Below are 15,323 nucleotides of genomic sequence, written 5' to 3' on the forward strand. Positions count from 1 at the left end.
ACCGCCATGGCGTTTTTGTTCTGGTTTTCAAAATGCTTAAATGTCTATCACCAAAACCATAACTGTTAGTTCGGGCGATAGAGCCTTCTCCATTACAGAGGATGAACTTAGGAACTCTTTGCCTCTCTGTCTGTGGGCTGGATCCCATCTGCTAAATTTTAGGAAACTTTTAAAATATACTGGCTTAAATCACAGAGGTAAATGAACTGAGTGTTTTGGGGTGATACTCAGAGCACCATGAAGATTAAGTGAACATTTCGCAATAGTCATTCTACTCTCATACCTTGCCAAATTATTGTACTCAATATGGCTCAGCGTGAAAATTAGTATAGTATTACCTCCTCAACCCATTGTCTCGTTCTACTACTTACTCTATGAGGTGTATAACTTCTGCCCAGGCAGCATGTGACCTAGCTGGAAACAATCAAAAAACTTAAAACCCTCCTTTCTGCACCGCCTATCAATATAGTTATAAAGACGGCCGAAGCCGACTACATTTCCTGCAGAGGCCCAAGCCATATAAAGAATTTCTGAGAAAAGAAGATTACCGGTAAGTCAATGGATCAGTATTACTACTCCAGAACGCATTTCACTGTCCAGCTACATCAGCTGAATCTGTCTATCTTATGGAAATGCTCAGAAAACTCAAAATTTGCCATCTCGGATTGTGTTGCTTTATTTTCTGTTATATTCTCCCTCCTACTAAGGTACATGCCTCCATGCCATTGACTTCAAATGGTTTACCTTCTTTGCAAACCTGCATTACCTTCCCAAAATGGTTTTATTCTTAACTCACTTTAATCATCATCACTTGAGAGCCAACAGGTTCACAGACACCACAGCGAAGGCGCTAAAAGGTTAATTTACAGAAGAAAGCAGAGAAGCATGGATAGCAGTAGTGCAAGCTTCTTTCACATACAAATAAGGCTTACTTGGCATAGCCAAAAGCAGTAGATCGTTCCGCACAGAAAGCCTACAGACTTCTCTTAATGACACAGATAACGTGCTTCACAGACAACTGCACTGCGAGTGTCTCTTACATAACAGGGTAAAAGCACAGTTAGCAGTTAAAGCTTCAACGGACAAGATGTCAGCCTGTCTTGTACTATATAGTGTCAATGGCCCCCTGAAATCCCTTCCCCTTGGTGTAATTTCCATCACATTGAGCATAAGTCACCCCGCAGATGAACAATGGCCTTGACTGAACACCCTGGCTCACATGACGGTCTTGCTCACACAAGGAACAGGTGCTGCACGGGCTTCCAAAGAATGCACAGTTGTATTTATATACACTATCGCACATCTGCCATTGAGACGAGTCCCGGGTTTGGTAGTTAGCATGCTTTGTGATCGCGTCTTAAGAGTCAACGTTGGTATTATGGTAACGGGGGTGCTCTAGTGTTGTTCCGTAGGTGCCCACTGAGGTGCTCCGGGCCCGGGCTGAGGCGGGACGCTGCGAACTAGTTGTGCTCCCCTCGCTGGCTGCCGGGTGCCGCGTCGCTCCCGACTGTGTCATGTCCGCTGCCAGCGCCCCGCGGGGTCAGGGGTAGGTGCGGGAGGAGGTGCAGGGTGTGTCCGGTCGCTGCTATTAGAGGCCCCTGGGTCGGGCTGCACTGTCCGCGCTGCCCCCGGAGGAGGAGGAGGAGCAGCGGCTGAGGAGGAAGCGCTGCGAGCGGCAGGGCCGGGAGCAGAAGAACGCGCAGTACCGGCAGGCACTCTCTCTCCGGGCCTCGGGTGAGTGCGGCGCGGGAGGGAGGCGGGCCGGGAGCCGGGGCAGGTAATGGCGGGGGCGGCCGTTGCTCCCGAAGAGAGGGGAGCCGAGGGCTGAGCACGTAATCCGTGTGGAGCGGGCGGAGGGTCGCCGGCCGTTTCCTGTGGGAGTGGGGTTATCGCCGGCAGCCCCCGCTCTCCAGAGGCTGCGCCCTCCGATATCCTACGGGGTTTACAACCAGCCCCAACAAGTTAGGCTGCCTAAAGTCGTGACCCCGGAGCCTGGTACCCGGGGCCCCCTCGAGGTGACCCCAGTCCCCTCAGCGAGCCCCCGGCCTCTCGCGCAGTCCTCCTGTGAGATGCCACACGTCTCGGGCAGCAAGGGGGGGGGGAGGGTGTCGGTTCGAGGCCACCTTTAGGCACCAGAGCATTGGCGGTTGCTGCAGGGGGCTGTGGGGGTCACGCCGCTGTCACACAACCGCCTCTTTACCCGACACCTCACCGCCTATCAGGGGCCAGGGTCCCCTTAGAGTCCATGTCACAGAACACCCTCCGTCATCGTTACTGCCCCCTCACCCCACACACTAGAGTGCCCCCCGCCCCCACCATGACTCTTTTAGTGTGACCTAAATAAGCTCTGGTAGTTCCTCAGCAACGTAGAGCTAGGCATAAAGCCACCCCCCCCCCATCACCATGCCTTGCCTTTGCTGACTTTGTAGACTAAGGTAGTACCCCCGCCCCCCCAATTTCAATCATGGGCATTACGTCCATAGGTCCTGTCCGATCTTGGTCCCTGACAGTGCCCGCCTATGCCCATATATCATTCGAATGCACTTTATACTGGACACAAGCAATGCTTCACACGAGGGCTGACCCTGCAGCTGCCTTCTCCTCCGTAGAACCTAGCGCTGCCTTCTGACATAGCCTGGCAGTGGGCTCCTGTGCTACGTTCGACCAGAACATGTTCTTTCTCTTTTATAGGTCTTGTCCGATCTTGAACCCAGGCAGTGCCTGCCTATGCCCATATACCGTTTGAATAGACTTACTGCCAGACACTAGCAATGCTTCACACAAGAGCGCTGACCCCGCCGCCTCCTACCCTTCTTGGACATTGGCACTGTCTTCTCCTGATATAGCCTGGCAGTGGTCTCCTGTACTACATTCGAATAGTATTAGCAAAATAGGTAATGTTCTTTCTCCCGAGGCGTCAATGTCACCTTTCTTGAATATGTCTTATTCAGCAGTCATAACTTGTGTGTGTGACCTCAACTTGTTCACATTAGTGCAATATTCGTGCTACCGCAAAACGTACCTGCGGATTTGTTTATTGCTAGGTAGATATACATATTCCCGTTGTATACAGCCTCCCCTTGATTGTTGTGCTCCATAGGCCACAAACTTTATGCGATCTGAGTGGGTCACATTAAAAGGCCATCCCAGCCTCCCACCAAGTCTTTCATTGATGGGACTTCTGCCTCACCGAGAACAACAATTGCACAGGGTTGTTTGTGGCTTCGCAGCCGTGGCGTATCGTGTACCACTGGCTCCGACAGGTCTGTTATTACTGACATGCATATAGCACAGTCTGCATTGGTATAGCATCGCAGACCTTTTCGTAGTCCGAGGATGGCTGTTCAAACGATTCCGAGGTTGCCATCGCAGAGCGATGTGAACAAGTACTGGCAGTGGCCTGAACTGGAACGAACACTGTTCTTTTAGTTCTGTGAGGTGTGGGTTGAATTCGTTTTTTTCTGCTAAGAACGTAGGACGGTATGTAACATGTCGTTTGTTCATTTTCTCGGCCTGTAGGTGGCCCCCTTACTAACAGAAGTATATATTTGGAAGGCATGTTGTGGTAGCAAATGCAATTGGACGACACAGTAGCTAGTTATGTACATTATTAGGTCTGCTTTAAGTGATGATAACTAACTGCAAGGTCTAGTCATGTGTTGGATGCTTCCAACATTCTCTCTAATGTGCACTGTTGGATGTTATGAACATGACGTAATTAAAGATACACTCTGTTGTGGGCTCGGTAGCACGAAAGACAGATCTCTTCCACGTTGCATAAGTGAAGCGTTCTGTGTAACGTGAACTAGAAAAACTTCATTCCAATACAAGCATTGGCAAATCCAACAGATCTGGCGTTGGCTTTGTTAATGCTTAATTTGTATTCTCATGGTTTTTGGGAACTTTTATTCTTTAGGAAGTCGCAGAACCCTTCTCAATCTAAAACAAATTGGTTAAAAGGATTATTTTTTTTAAATCCCAAAATGCACACATTACCACAGTAGTCTCTGACATTGAAGGGATCTAGTTTGTAAGGATCTGCTCCTTGTGAAATGGCAAAATACTGTCACTCAGTGAAGTAAGCCAATGGCTGTAGCAGGCTAACCTAATGCCCAATGCTGTATGCTGCGTGGGCATGAATGACACGATAACAGACCAATAGATGATGATGTAAGGCTGAAACCCTATATAAATAAGTATATCATGCATATAATTCTAGTAAAATATGAAGGTCCTCGCTAATTCTAGTTATAAATAATTTTAGTAAAATGAAAAGTTTCTTGCTAACTAACATTCAGAGCTCAAAATGCTTCTGGCGAGGGGATGGTGTATGACTAGAGACTGACTAGGAGTATGATGCTGGTTTTATTTCCTTGGGTGTTGCTTCAGCTTCCTTGATCTATAGCAGGACTTTCCGTGATGATGTGGGGAAACATTTACCTGGAGCATATACTTAGGTTTTTGGTTCCTACTAATCACGTCATAATTAATGGTGACACAGAACAGCAGCTTTCTAGGAGGGAAAGCTTAGCAGATATTGCCTTTTCCCAGTTTTGTCATTTACTATCGTAATTATTCTCTAGCTGAAAATTGACTCCTTGGAAGCTGCACCCTGGGCTCTTCTACACTTTTCTGTCCTAGACAATATTTGTATGCTGGTCCCATTTTATTCAAATGTGAATACTATATCTTATGGTGCATAACATCTAGGGTAATGTTATTCCTTGGCACTCTGCCATGGCACTGAAGCCTGAGTCTTAAGCATGACTCTAGATTAAGTGGCCAGTCATGGCACTGCAGCCAATAGGGATTAGTGCACAAGGACCTCTCAGTGCTTATTTTGTAAAAGAATACGTGCCGGTGCCCAAAGTTTAGCTCAGAAGCCTGCGGGTAGCGATATCAAATTAGAGGGTTGCCGAAAACCAAGGCTGGGTAGTCTTGATTTACCTCTTTCATCTCCTACAGACATTCCCTGCCCATTTGTCTCACTCTTTTTCAGGTTCTTTTTCATCCTTGCTTTCTTTCCAGCAGAGGAGCACATTCGGAAGCCTGTCAGAAACTTACTGGTAAGGCTGCTGGCAGAGAGACTGTGCTGTGCCAAAACCCAGAGCCATCATGAAACAAACACTGAAAGCAATGACGACCAGGTACGAAAACAGAAACGTATTTACCGGCACAGGCGATTAAAATGCCACACAACCTTCAATAGGATATGACAGCTCAGGTGCAAGGCTGATGCGTGCAGCAGTTGCAGGTGGCATCCTGTGCAACTAACTCTGCCTGAACAGCATATATTCCCAATGGCAGCAGGCGGAAGCGCGAAATATAACACAGCCACATTACTGAAGCCACCACCACCGGTTGACACTGCAAAGAAACAGAACATCGATGCCAGGTGGGCTGCATGGAGCAAACCATTTGATGATTTCAGAGATGCGCTGGAAGAGGAAGACGATAAGAACATCATTAAATACTTGAAAAACCTTGCTGATGATGACGGAGTGAAAGAAGTGCCAAAGGAAGTCTCTCAAACTGATGCAATTTCGTACCAATAGATTAAAGAAGCATTAGAAGTGAAGTTCAATCCGATGCTGAATGTTGAGTATGAAAGGTACATCTTCAATCAAGCATGACAACAGGCTGGTGAAACGATGAAGGAGTTTGTTGAGATACTTACCGCACTTATCAAACGCTGTAAGTTTTGTGATTTCAATGATGAAGAAGCCATGCACCTCAGTCATCGATAATTGTCTCTCAGACTCTCTCAGAAGACGCGTGTTGAGCGAGACACTCAGTTTAGAGAAAATGCTAATGGCTACAAGGGCAGAAGAAAGAGCAGATCGACAACCTGCTGATTTAAAAGCAAGAACAGAGTGCAATGAATCCGCGTTGATCATGAAAACCAAGCATAAACACAGAACAGATGCGCCCAGGTCCACGTCTCCAAAGAAAGAAAAGTTATGCTTTCAATGTGGGTTTTAATTTCCCCATGAAGGCAAATGTCCAGCCATGGACAGACATGTAAAGGCTGCGATAAAGAAAACCACTTTGTAATGGTCTGGAAACCAAATGTGTCACAGCGAGAAGAGAAAATGGGTACCAGAGTTTCCAAAAGCATTCTCGCGACACCCACTAGGCCCAAAGTTGACATCAGTTACAAAAAGAAACAAAACAAAGTCAATCGTTGTCAAATTCATCATATATAGGTCCTTCAATGTCCCGATCAGGCGCTAGTGAAGAAGACGGATGTGCATTGATGATATCTACCAAAGAACGACATGAACATGTAGGATTCGCTGCTTGTAAAGAAGATCAAAAGTCAAAAGAGAAGCACCAAACGGGGCAAAAAAAATTAATTTGGACACTGCCCTAAAATTATATTCAAGGTGAAAGTTTACCCCATAACCTTCATTATAGACCGCGGTGCATCGATAAATATCATGCCAGCCTGTCTCATGTGCCATGCCCTACCCCATCAAACACGAAGGTATACACTTGGGCTGCGTCTAAACCGTTACAGGGTCAAGTGTGATTCACAGCAACCATGAGATACAAAACTACATTGGTGCAAGCATAAATTCATGTTCAAGGAAATTCATTGAGTGCATGCTTATTTAGCTCTGCCACTGCTGCTAACATGGGACTGATATCTCTGAACTACAACATCCATGCTCAGCCTGAAATTGTGAGTCAGTTTCTGTAGTTGTTTCATGGCCTTGGAAGACTCAAAATGTGAAACTGCAACTTCATATTAATAAGGAAATTCGTCCTTTTGCCCAATGGCACCATAAAGTCCCTTTCCACTTACAAGTAGCAATTGAGAAAGAACAAGAAACACGGTTGAAGCATGACAACATTGAAGGCTCCACTGGTCCCACGCTCTGGGTTTCGCCCATAGTTTTGGTGCCATGAAAGGACAGTGGAAGTGCATTGCGCATTTGCGTTGATATGCACTAGGCCGACAAAGCAATCGAGAGAGAAAGACATCCTGGTCCTCACATCGCGGACATGATCAAGCAGCTGAACTGAGCCAAAGTCTTCTCCCGTCTTGAGCTGAACAAAGGATATCATGAAGTCGAGCTGGAAGCAAACTGTAGGTACATTACTACTTTTTCAACTTATGCTAGTTTGTTCAGACACAAAAAAGACTGAGGGTTTGGGGTATCATCGGCTGCGGAGATATTTCTGGATGTTATCGGTTGAATAATTCAACATGTCACATGTTTTCAAATACAGTGATGACATACTGGAATTTGGGATAACACAAAAGTAGCATCACTAGGCCATTTCGCAAATGTGCCAATTACTTGCTGATGCAGGTCTCACTTTGAATGAAGCCAAGTGTGAGTTTCACAAAAACACATTCAAATTCTTTAGGCACTTATTCTCTGATGGGGGAATGACTCCTTATCCGGATAAAGTGCAAGCATTGTCATCTACTTGCCCCCCCACAAGATGTAACCGTGCTGCGATCCTTCTTAAGCATGCCCAGTTATTGCTCAAAATACATTCATGATTTTGCTACAGTGAATGCCCCTTTGAGAGACATAACAAAGCAAAATGTCCCAATCTAGTGGCCTCAGTAATGCAATCAAAGATTCAAATACATAAAACATGGGATTGAGAATGCACCTGAAATGGCCTATTTTGACCCCAAGTTACATATTGATATCGCAATAGATTCGAGCCCGGTGGAGCGGGGGACAATCCTTGCTCAACACAAAGCCACCCGAATGCCCAAAGACACACTGTAGACAATTCCAGTAGAAGCCTGTCTGAAACAGAACATGCCTACTCTCATTCGTTGAAAGAGTCTGGCTGTAGTATGAGCCTGCAACCACTTTCATGTGTTTTTATAGTGGAAAAGTTTCACTATCATCACAGACTACCAGGCGTTGCTCACTATCTTTGGAAACCTGAAAGCGAAGATGCCCCATTGCACCGAGAGGTGGGGGTTGTGACTGTAAGAGTAAAATTATGTGATTGTACATAATCTGGCGAAAGATCAAAACCCTGCAGACTACTTTTGACAAGTGCTGCTACATCACCACAGTTCAACTTCCAAAGTGGCTGAAGAGTATCTCAGCTTCATTGTGAGGTCCAGAACACCAGCAGCTCTGTCCAGTTGAACAAATTAGTGCAGCTATGAACACAGATAAGGACATGCTCCGTCTCAAAGACATCTTGGAAGAAAAGTGTTCGGCCCTTTGCTGATGAGGTAGAATTAAAAAAATGTACAGGATGAGCTATCCATCACCCGAGACAGTATCATATTGAGAGGTTTGTGAATTGTCATAGCTGTGAGTTTGAGATCGCAAATCATTGAACTGGCCGATAAAGTACATTGTGGCATTGTAGCCACCAAAAGAGCCTTAAGAGCCTGATCGTGGTATTCATTCCCAGATGAACGATTTGAGCACCTTTGCAACTGTTTATCCCCCAAGGTTACGCAACATCCATTGACAATGTCTGACTTCTTTTGGCCTCTAGGAAATGGACATCATCTCATGGTAGTCATTGATGAATATTCACATTTTCCTTTGGTGGAAGACTTGTCATCGACAAGCCATGGCAAAGTAATCGAGCACCTTGATGACATCTTTTGCAGCGTGGGGCATCCCTGCTATTTTTAAATCTGACAATAGCCCACCGTTCAATAGCAAAGAATTTGTGCACCTCTCTGTCCCCAAGCCACTGGTGTTGTTAAATTATTCATGGGCACCCTCAAGAAGGTAATTCAGCGAGCATCGATAGAGGGAATAGATCTCAACCAAGCCTTGTGTCATGTTTTTTGTGTCTATCGATCAACTCCTCACTTTTCAACTGGTGAGAGTTCTGCCACTTTGCTATTTGGAGGAGTCATCAGAACCAAACTACCACAATGAACATCGGGCCGATCGATGAATGCAGATGAGGTTTGTGTCACAGACACTTTTCGAAAGTGTAAGATAAAAACATATGTTGATCAGCGCTGACACACCCAGGAAACAGTCTTCAGAAAATTGGACTGGGTACTGGTCAAACAGAAAAGGAAGCAAAAAATGAATACTTCGTTGTTTGTTGACCCTTTGCAGGTTGTAATTTGCTAAGAACTCATTGTGACCGTGCATTGTCCCGGAAAGTCCATCACACAGGACTCATCACACTTTAAACACTTACCTCGATATTCGTCAGATCCTGATACCACAAGTGAGGGTACGCCGCCTACCTGTCCAGATCAAGCATCTGAACCGATACGATTGGTGCCTGATGAAGGTGCCCCTCAAGTACCTCACACCATTCGATCTGACTGACTAGTGTATGCGCCCGACGACTCATTGAGGAACTATGATGATAATGCTGTCTGAACTTTTTAAATAACAAAGGGGGAGATGTAGTGTCTTCAGATTATGCACGCTAGGACTCTTGCGGGTCTGGGCAGACTCTAAACAGGAATTACGTAATCAGCTGCGTTTTAAGGTGTGGGGTTAAAATTTTAACACAGAACTCCATGTGTGGTGTATTTCATTTGCATGCTCCACGGCAAGGGAGGAGGCTACACTATCCCTTGACACTTGATCTTGGTTTCAAGATGTAAAGAATTAGGCTCGGAGTAAGAATGGCCAGTTGTAAGTGAGTAATGGTGCTGCATCACCTTTTTCACCATTATCTCTGTTTGTAATAAATACAAATCCACATGTTCTCGTTGAAGTTAATCTTAATCATGATTTGCTTTCTGGGTTTAGGTTGGTACACCTTTGTTTTGATAAATATTTAGCTTTTGAGTAAAACTGGGTGCAGAGTTGATGCTTATAGAGCTGGAGCACTGTTTGAAATTTTTATTCATGCATTGGTGTGCAAGCCATACTGTCTACTTGATACTCTTCCATTGGTGATTGGTAGTGAGGATGCATTCTTCCAGCCCTGGTCTCTGCCTCCCCCACTCAGTCCTCCTGTTTAGAGATGTATCTGTGACTCCACCCTTTCATATATTCCACGGTCTGTCTCTGCTCAGCCTGTCATTCCTCTTCTCACCCTTCTCCTGCCAGCCATGCACAGCACCATATAAGACTGAAATGCCCAAATACCGTAAGTCTGGTCATTTCTTGGTATATTATTTTTATCTTTTCGATGGCATATCCGTGGATACCTTGAAAACATGGTTGACAAAGGTCTACCTCCTCGATTGACGTTTGAAAGAAAGTGCACACAGTCTTAGTTAGCTAGCCTAAAAGGCCTGCTAGATACCCTATACGATTTGTTTTCCTTGGGGCAGTAGGGAGTAGTGATGTATGCAAAGTATTTTTATGTGAGGTAGATGATCTTTAACTGGATCCTTGTTATGGCAGGCAGTAAATCTGTCAAGGAACAGGGTATACTGGATCATTCCTTGAGCCAACTTTCTGCTCTTATGTCAGTGTTTCATTGCAAAAAAACTGTCTGTAAGCCCTTATCTCAGACATGCCAATAGACCAGATTCAGGTTGGGGACTCCCGATTCATTTTAGTAAAAAATTGCTTTATTTTGGCTGTCTCCCACCTGAAGTTGCCTCTGCTTCAATAGAAGCCAATGGGGGAAATACATTCTCCTGACTATTTTTCTAAAATCTCCAACTTTCCTTTTCTAAAATGTTGGCATGCCTGCAACCTGTTGGTTGGTGCTATAGAAGTTCACCCAAAATCACCAATTTTCATACCTCTGTTTTGTGCATTTCTACCGAATGTAACATGGCAATTATTGGGCTTTTTTTTATATCCACCTTTAGTTGGTTTGGTAAGACTGTTTTAGGTCTCGTAAAAAATGGGAAATGCACATAGAAATGTCTGCAAGTCTTTTTCTGAGATTTCAGTTTTTGCTCTCTTGATTTGCAAACATCGCAGCTGAAATAGTTTCACTGAATGATACAGCATTAAAATATAGCTTCTTGGAATTGATTGGTTCTATGTAATGAAGGTGCATGTGGAGATCCGTAGTTTCATATGTTCGTCCTGTATAACACTTCACACTGCTCTGCGTCTTTTGGTGACTAATCCATCTCACTACACTGCATCCTCAGGACACAACCCATCACAGTGCACAATATCCTAGAGATACCAAATCAGCACACAGAACCACAGAATTGCTAACAAACTGCCCTGTATCCTAGGTACCATAATGCGCCCGACTTCTGCGTTGTAAGGATATGAAGCCACTGCACTGCATCATCGAGACTCCATCACCTAGTACTGTATCATAGAAACACCAGCATACCTACGACCAACACAGCACTTTACAGTTTTTGCTCTTCTTGTTGGCCAATGAATTGCATTTCTTTCTTGCCTGATTGTTACTTTAGTCCAGTAACATACCCTCCATATACACTTTGGATTTATGTATCGTAATTGCTCTTAGGTGAATCTATTCTCAATATCAAAAACTGCACATAAACTCCAAATAACCTATTGCATATTACAGGCACTAACCCACTCTATTGCACAGTATCCTAGAGTTACTAATCCTGTACACTGCAGTGCACCCTGGAGACACCCACTTAACGTCTCTATACTCTACAGGCAGCCATCACAGAGCAATGCATCTTGGGGACACTTCCGACAACAATGCATGCTAGGGATCTTAACATTCTATTTTGTTTTGCGTCCTGGTACTCTAGTATAAAGCACTGCCTCCAGGGAACACTAATAGTCTACACTGTCAGTGAACTGTTCCTCCACACTGTATTGAATCACTTCACTGTTGTTGGGGGCGAATGTGGGGTTCACCCAGGTCTCTGTGAGGAACAGCAGGTCCAGTCCGTGGACTAGCCGCAGGTCCCAAATAAATCTCTGTGGTGTGTTTGATGAGACAGGGGTTTTGAGGAGCATGCAGGAGTGTTAAGTGTTTTTCGGTCATTGTTTGGTGAGTGTAGGTGTGGGAGAGTCTGTGTTGGGTGCTGTCAGAGAGAGGGTAGTGAGCAGTGTGTGTGGGAGAGTGCTTGAGAATTTGTAGGTAGCACAGGAGTACACCCTTTGGTGCATTGTAGTAGCAGTGCGGCGAGCAGTGGCCGGGGTTAAGAGCGTGGACGATCACCTCATGGTAGCGGCAGGCGGGTAGTGAGTAAATGACATGGACCGGCACAGATGTGCCCTATTAAGTAGGTCCTGGGAGGGGGATGGAAAGCGGGACGGTGGGCATTGCTGGTAGTGTGCACGAGAAGTGGGAAAAGAGGTAAGGAGCATACAAGCTGGGAGAGGGTGTGAAAACAGCCAGAAAAGGCCAGAGGAGGGGCGGAGAACAAATAAAAAGCAAGAAAGTGCAAAGTAGAATTAACAGTGTTGAAATTTTTCAGACATTAACCCCCAGTCACCGATTTGGGTTGAATCCATCATCGTTCTTCAGCTCACTTCGCCACCTCAGTTCAGACCAAGCTATATGTAAATCAGTCTTGACCCTGTGCCTCATGGAAACAGTCCAGCTCACACTGCCAAGCCAGGTCTTCCTGGAACTGGAAACCAGCATCTTGGGACCTGTTTTGGGGTGACACCCCTCATCAGCCAGGCTAGCTTGAATCTAGTGGCAAAGTGAGCAAGGGACCCACGTCTTGGCATACCCTGCCAACTTAAGGCGAACAAAGCAAACCCAAGGAGATGATGGACGGAGTGCTGAAACTTTTCAAGCTCTCACTCCCAGTCACAGATCTGGGTTGAATCCATCATCGTTCTTTAGCTCACTTTGCCACCTCAGTTCAGACCCAGCTATATGAAAATCAGTCTTGACTCTGTGCCTCGTGGAAACAGTCCAGCCCGAACTGCCAAGCCAGGTCTTCCCTGAACCAGAAACAAGCATCCTGGGACCGGTTTTGGGGTAACACCCCTCATCAGCCAGGCTAGGTTGAATCCAATGGAAAAGTGAGCAAGGGACCCATGTCTGGGCATACCCTGCCAACTTAGGGCGAACAGAGTGATGATGGACAGAGTGCTGAAACTTTAACTGAAAACAAAAAAGGCAGTACCAAAAAAGTGGAAATCTAAAATAGAGAAGGAGCAAGAAAGAGAAAGAGCTATAGAGCAAAAGCAGAAGAATTGAGGTATGAACTTTGGGTGCCGGGGTCTGCGGGGTGCCTGGTTAGAGGACCAGGCACAGATAAGACCTAGGGGGCTAGGAGGCTACTACATTAATCACTTCTGTGGAAGGTTCAAGAATAAAGGGCTAAATCCAATTTCAATATATCCTCACCAAATACTTCTGTACCAGCTTCACGTAGATAAAGAAGGCCTCAACTATTCCTCAATAAGGGTTTATGAGGCTGCAGTATTGAGGTTCAGACGGACAGCTGTTTCGTCAACTTTATTTTCCCATAGGACCATTTAACACCTGAACAGAGTGCTCAGATTGCTGATGCTGCAACCCTTTGAGCCCATCAATAGGGTGGATCTCCAATATCTCTCTTGGAAAATTACACTGCTCCTGGATCTCGCCTTATCCAGGAGAATGTGGGAGCTCCTAACTTTCACAGTAAATGAACCATACATAAATTTCACAAAGAACGAAGTACCCAAAGCCTAAGTTCATGCACCAAAGTACCTTTGGACTTTCATTTGAATATGTGAAGGTACAGCACATTTTCTATGGACCGAACAACGGATATATGCCTTTCCGATCAGCTCTTTGTCTCTTTTGGCTGGGGAGATAAAAGAAACCTTATGTCTATGCAGGGCATTGCCTCTGGTTCTAACGCATCATCACTTTTCTCCACAATAAAGCACCTCATCAAGTCAGTATGAAGGGATATTACATGAGACTCATGTCTGTGACAGCTGTGCTCTGTGTGGTAGTGTCCCTTCAAACTTTTGTAGAGCAGCATGTGGAAAAGCAGGCACAATGTCACCAAGTACTACTGCTAGATTCTTCCGTGAGCCAAAACGTCCTTTGAAACCGATTGCATTAAAAATACACCTGCCCGCTGCTGTATTTTAATGTTGATATACTGCTTTCTGTTCTCATTCAAACTTAAGAATCCTGAAAGCTCTAGTGCTAGAGAAGAAATTAGTTACTTAGCTGTCACGGCAGTTCACAATGGTCGGTATGTTTCATAGATTCACATTCGTGGAGTGGTGTGGCTCACTGGTTAGAGGCGGCAGACCCGTAAGCAGAGAACGGCCTGGGACCAGGGTTCAATTCCCGACGCGGCAGGGTCGTGGACCAGGGTCAAAACTGACTCGATAATTCTCGCCTCGGTGCCTACTCTAACCAGGGAACACATTCGGCAACTCTGGGCATTAAGCTTGCCTCATCTCTACAACGGCCCCCCACAGATGCCGGGGATGCCTGGTTTCACCTTGGAGATACCCAGAAAGGGACCATCTCACAGGGACAACCAGGACGGGTTCCCCAGCGGTCTTCAGCGCCAGGATACTCCATGGAGTCGCAGTGCGCTTTACAAGTACACCCACATTTACATTTACATTCGACCCTCGCTCTTCCTCGTCAGAGACTCGCTACTGCTGTTCGTATCCTTCATAGTTGTGCTAATGAGATATGAGGTGTCGTGGGCTCCAGGGGAGTGGATAGCTTAGCACTTCCACCTCATTGGCTGAAGTTTGTGTTTTTCACAAATTAGGTGGTTGTGCTACTAAATAAATACTGTTGTGGGGGCTTTAGCCGTTTTAATACTTTGTAATGCTAGTTTGAAAGTGTTGGGGATTCCCAGCCTGACAATGGAGAATGGTTTAAGCATGTATATCAATGAAAGAGACCAATGATGTAGTTAAAGTTAAATACCTAATTTCATTCCTTTCTTACAAGATATACTCTAAAACTCAAAAATGTCGCTATTTATTGAACTAAGCATCAGATTATGAATAGAGGTGTTACCTGTTGGAATCAATAATAAGCACAGCAAAACCCTCTTGATAAGAACTAGTCTTAGGGTACAAAGAATCAAATCATCCATTCATCAAATGAACCAGCGTGATCTATTTCCACCTTAATGGGAATAGAAAGAGTAATAGGAGTGGGTTGGTGGGGAACGTCTTCTCAGAGTTATTAGATCTCAGGAGTAGCACAGTGTAGTGTAGTCAGAATCTTGACTTAAGTGGTTAAAAAAACAGAGCTTACACACCCCCCCTCTGGTTTTATAGGTAGGGTCTCAATGCCCAGGACAGGTGATGAACGAGCAGAGTATTGTGTTTGGATGCAAACAACCAACAGAATGTAGACAAACTTCAAACTCAAAGGCTTAGAGGACCTGAGCAGATTTTAGGTACAGTGTGTTGCCATTAATCAACTGTAGGATAAGTGTCTAGGAGTAATTGCTTATTCTTCGAACACGCGTGTTATGTTTGGTGTATGTAGATTATTGGAGCCCT

The 15,323-nt window shown here is 45.3% G+C and overlaps 1 protein-coding gene across 1 annotated transcript in view; it reads left to right on the plus strand.

Moving 5' to 3' along the window:
- The first annotated feature begins 506 nt into the window (after nucleotides 1-506).
- The window catches only part of BCORL1 (BCL6 corepressor like 1), a 916,214-nt gene continuing 901,397 nt past the window's right edge, over nucleotides 507-15,323 (plus strand). The window contains exon 1 of the mRNA XM_078688449.1: nucleotides 507-1,734. The gene's annotated coding sequence lies outside the window, so the exon portion shown is untranslated. The remainder of the gene's footprint in view (nucleotides 1,735-15,323) is intronic.

This window comes from Lissotriton helveticus, chromosome 4_1 (genome assembly GCF_964261635.1).
Source record: "Lissotriton helveticus chromosome 4_1, aLisHel1.1, whole genome shotgun sequence".
In the NCBI taxonomy this organism is placed as follows: Eukaryota; Metazoa; Chordata; class Amphibia; order Caudata; family Salamandridae; genus Lissotriton; species Lissotriton helveticus.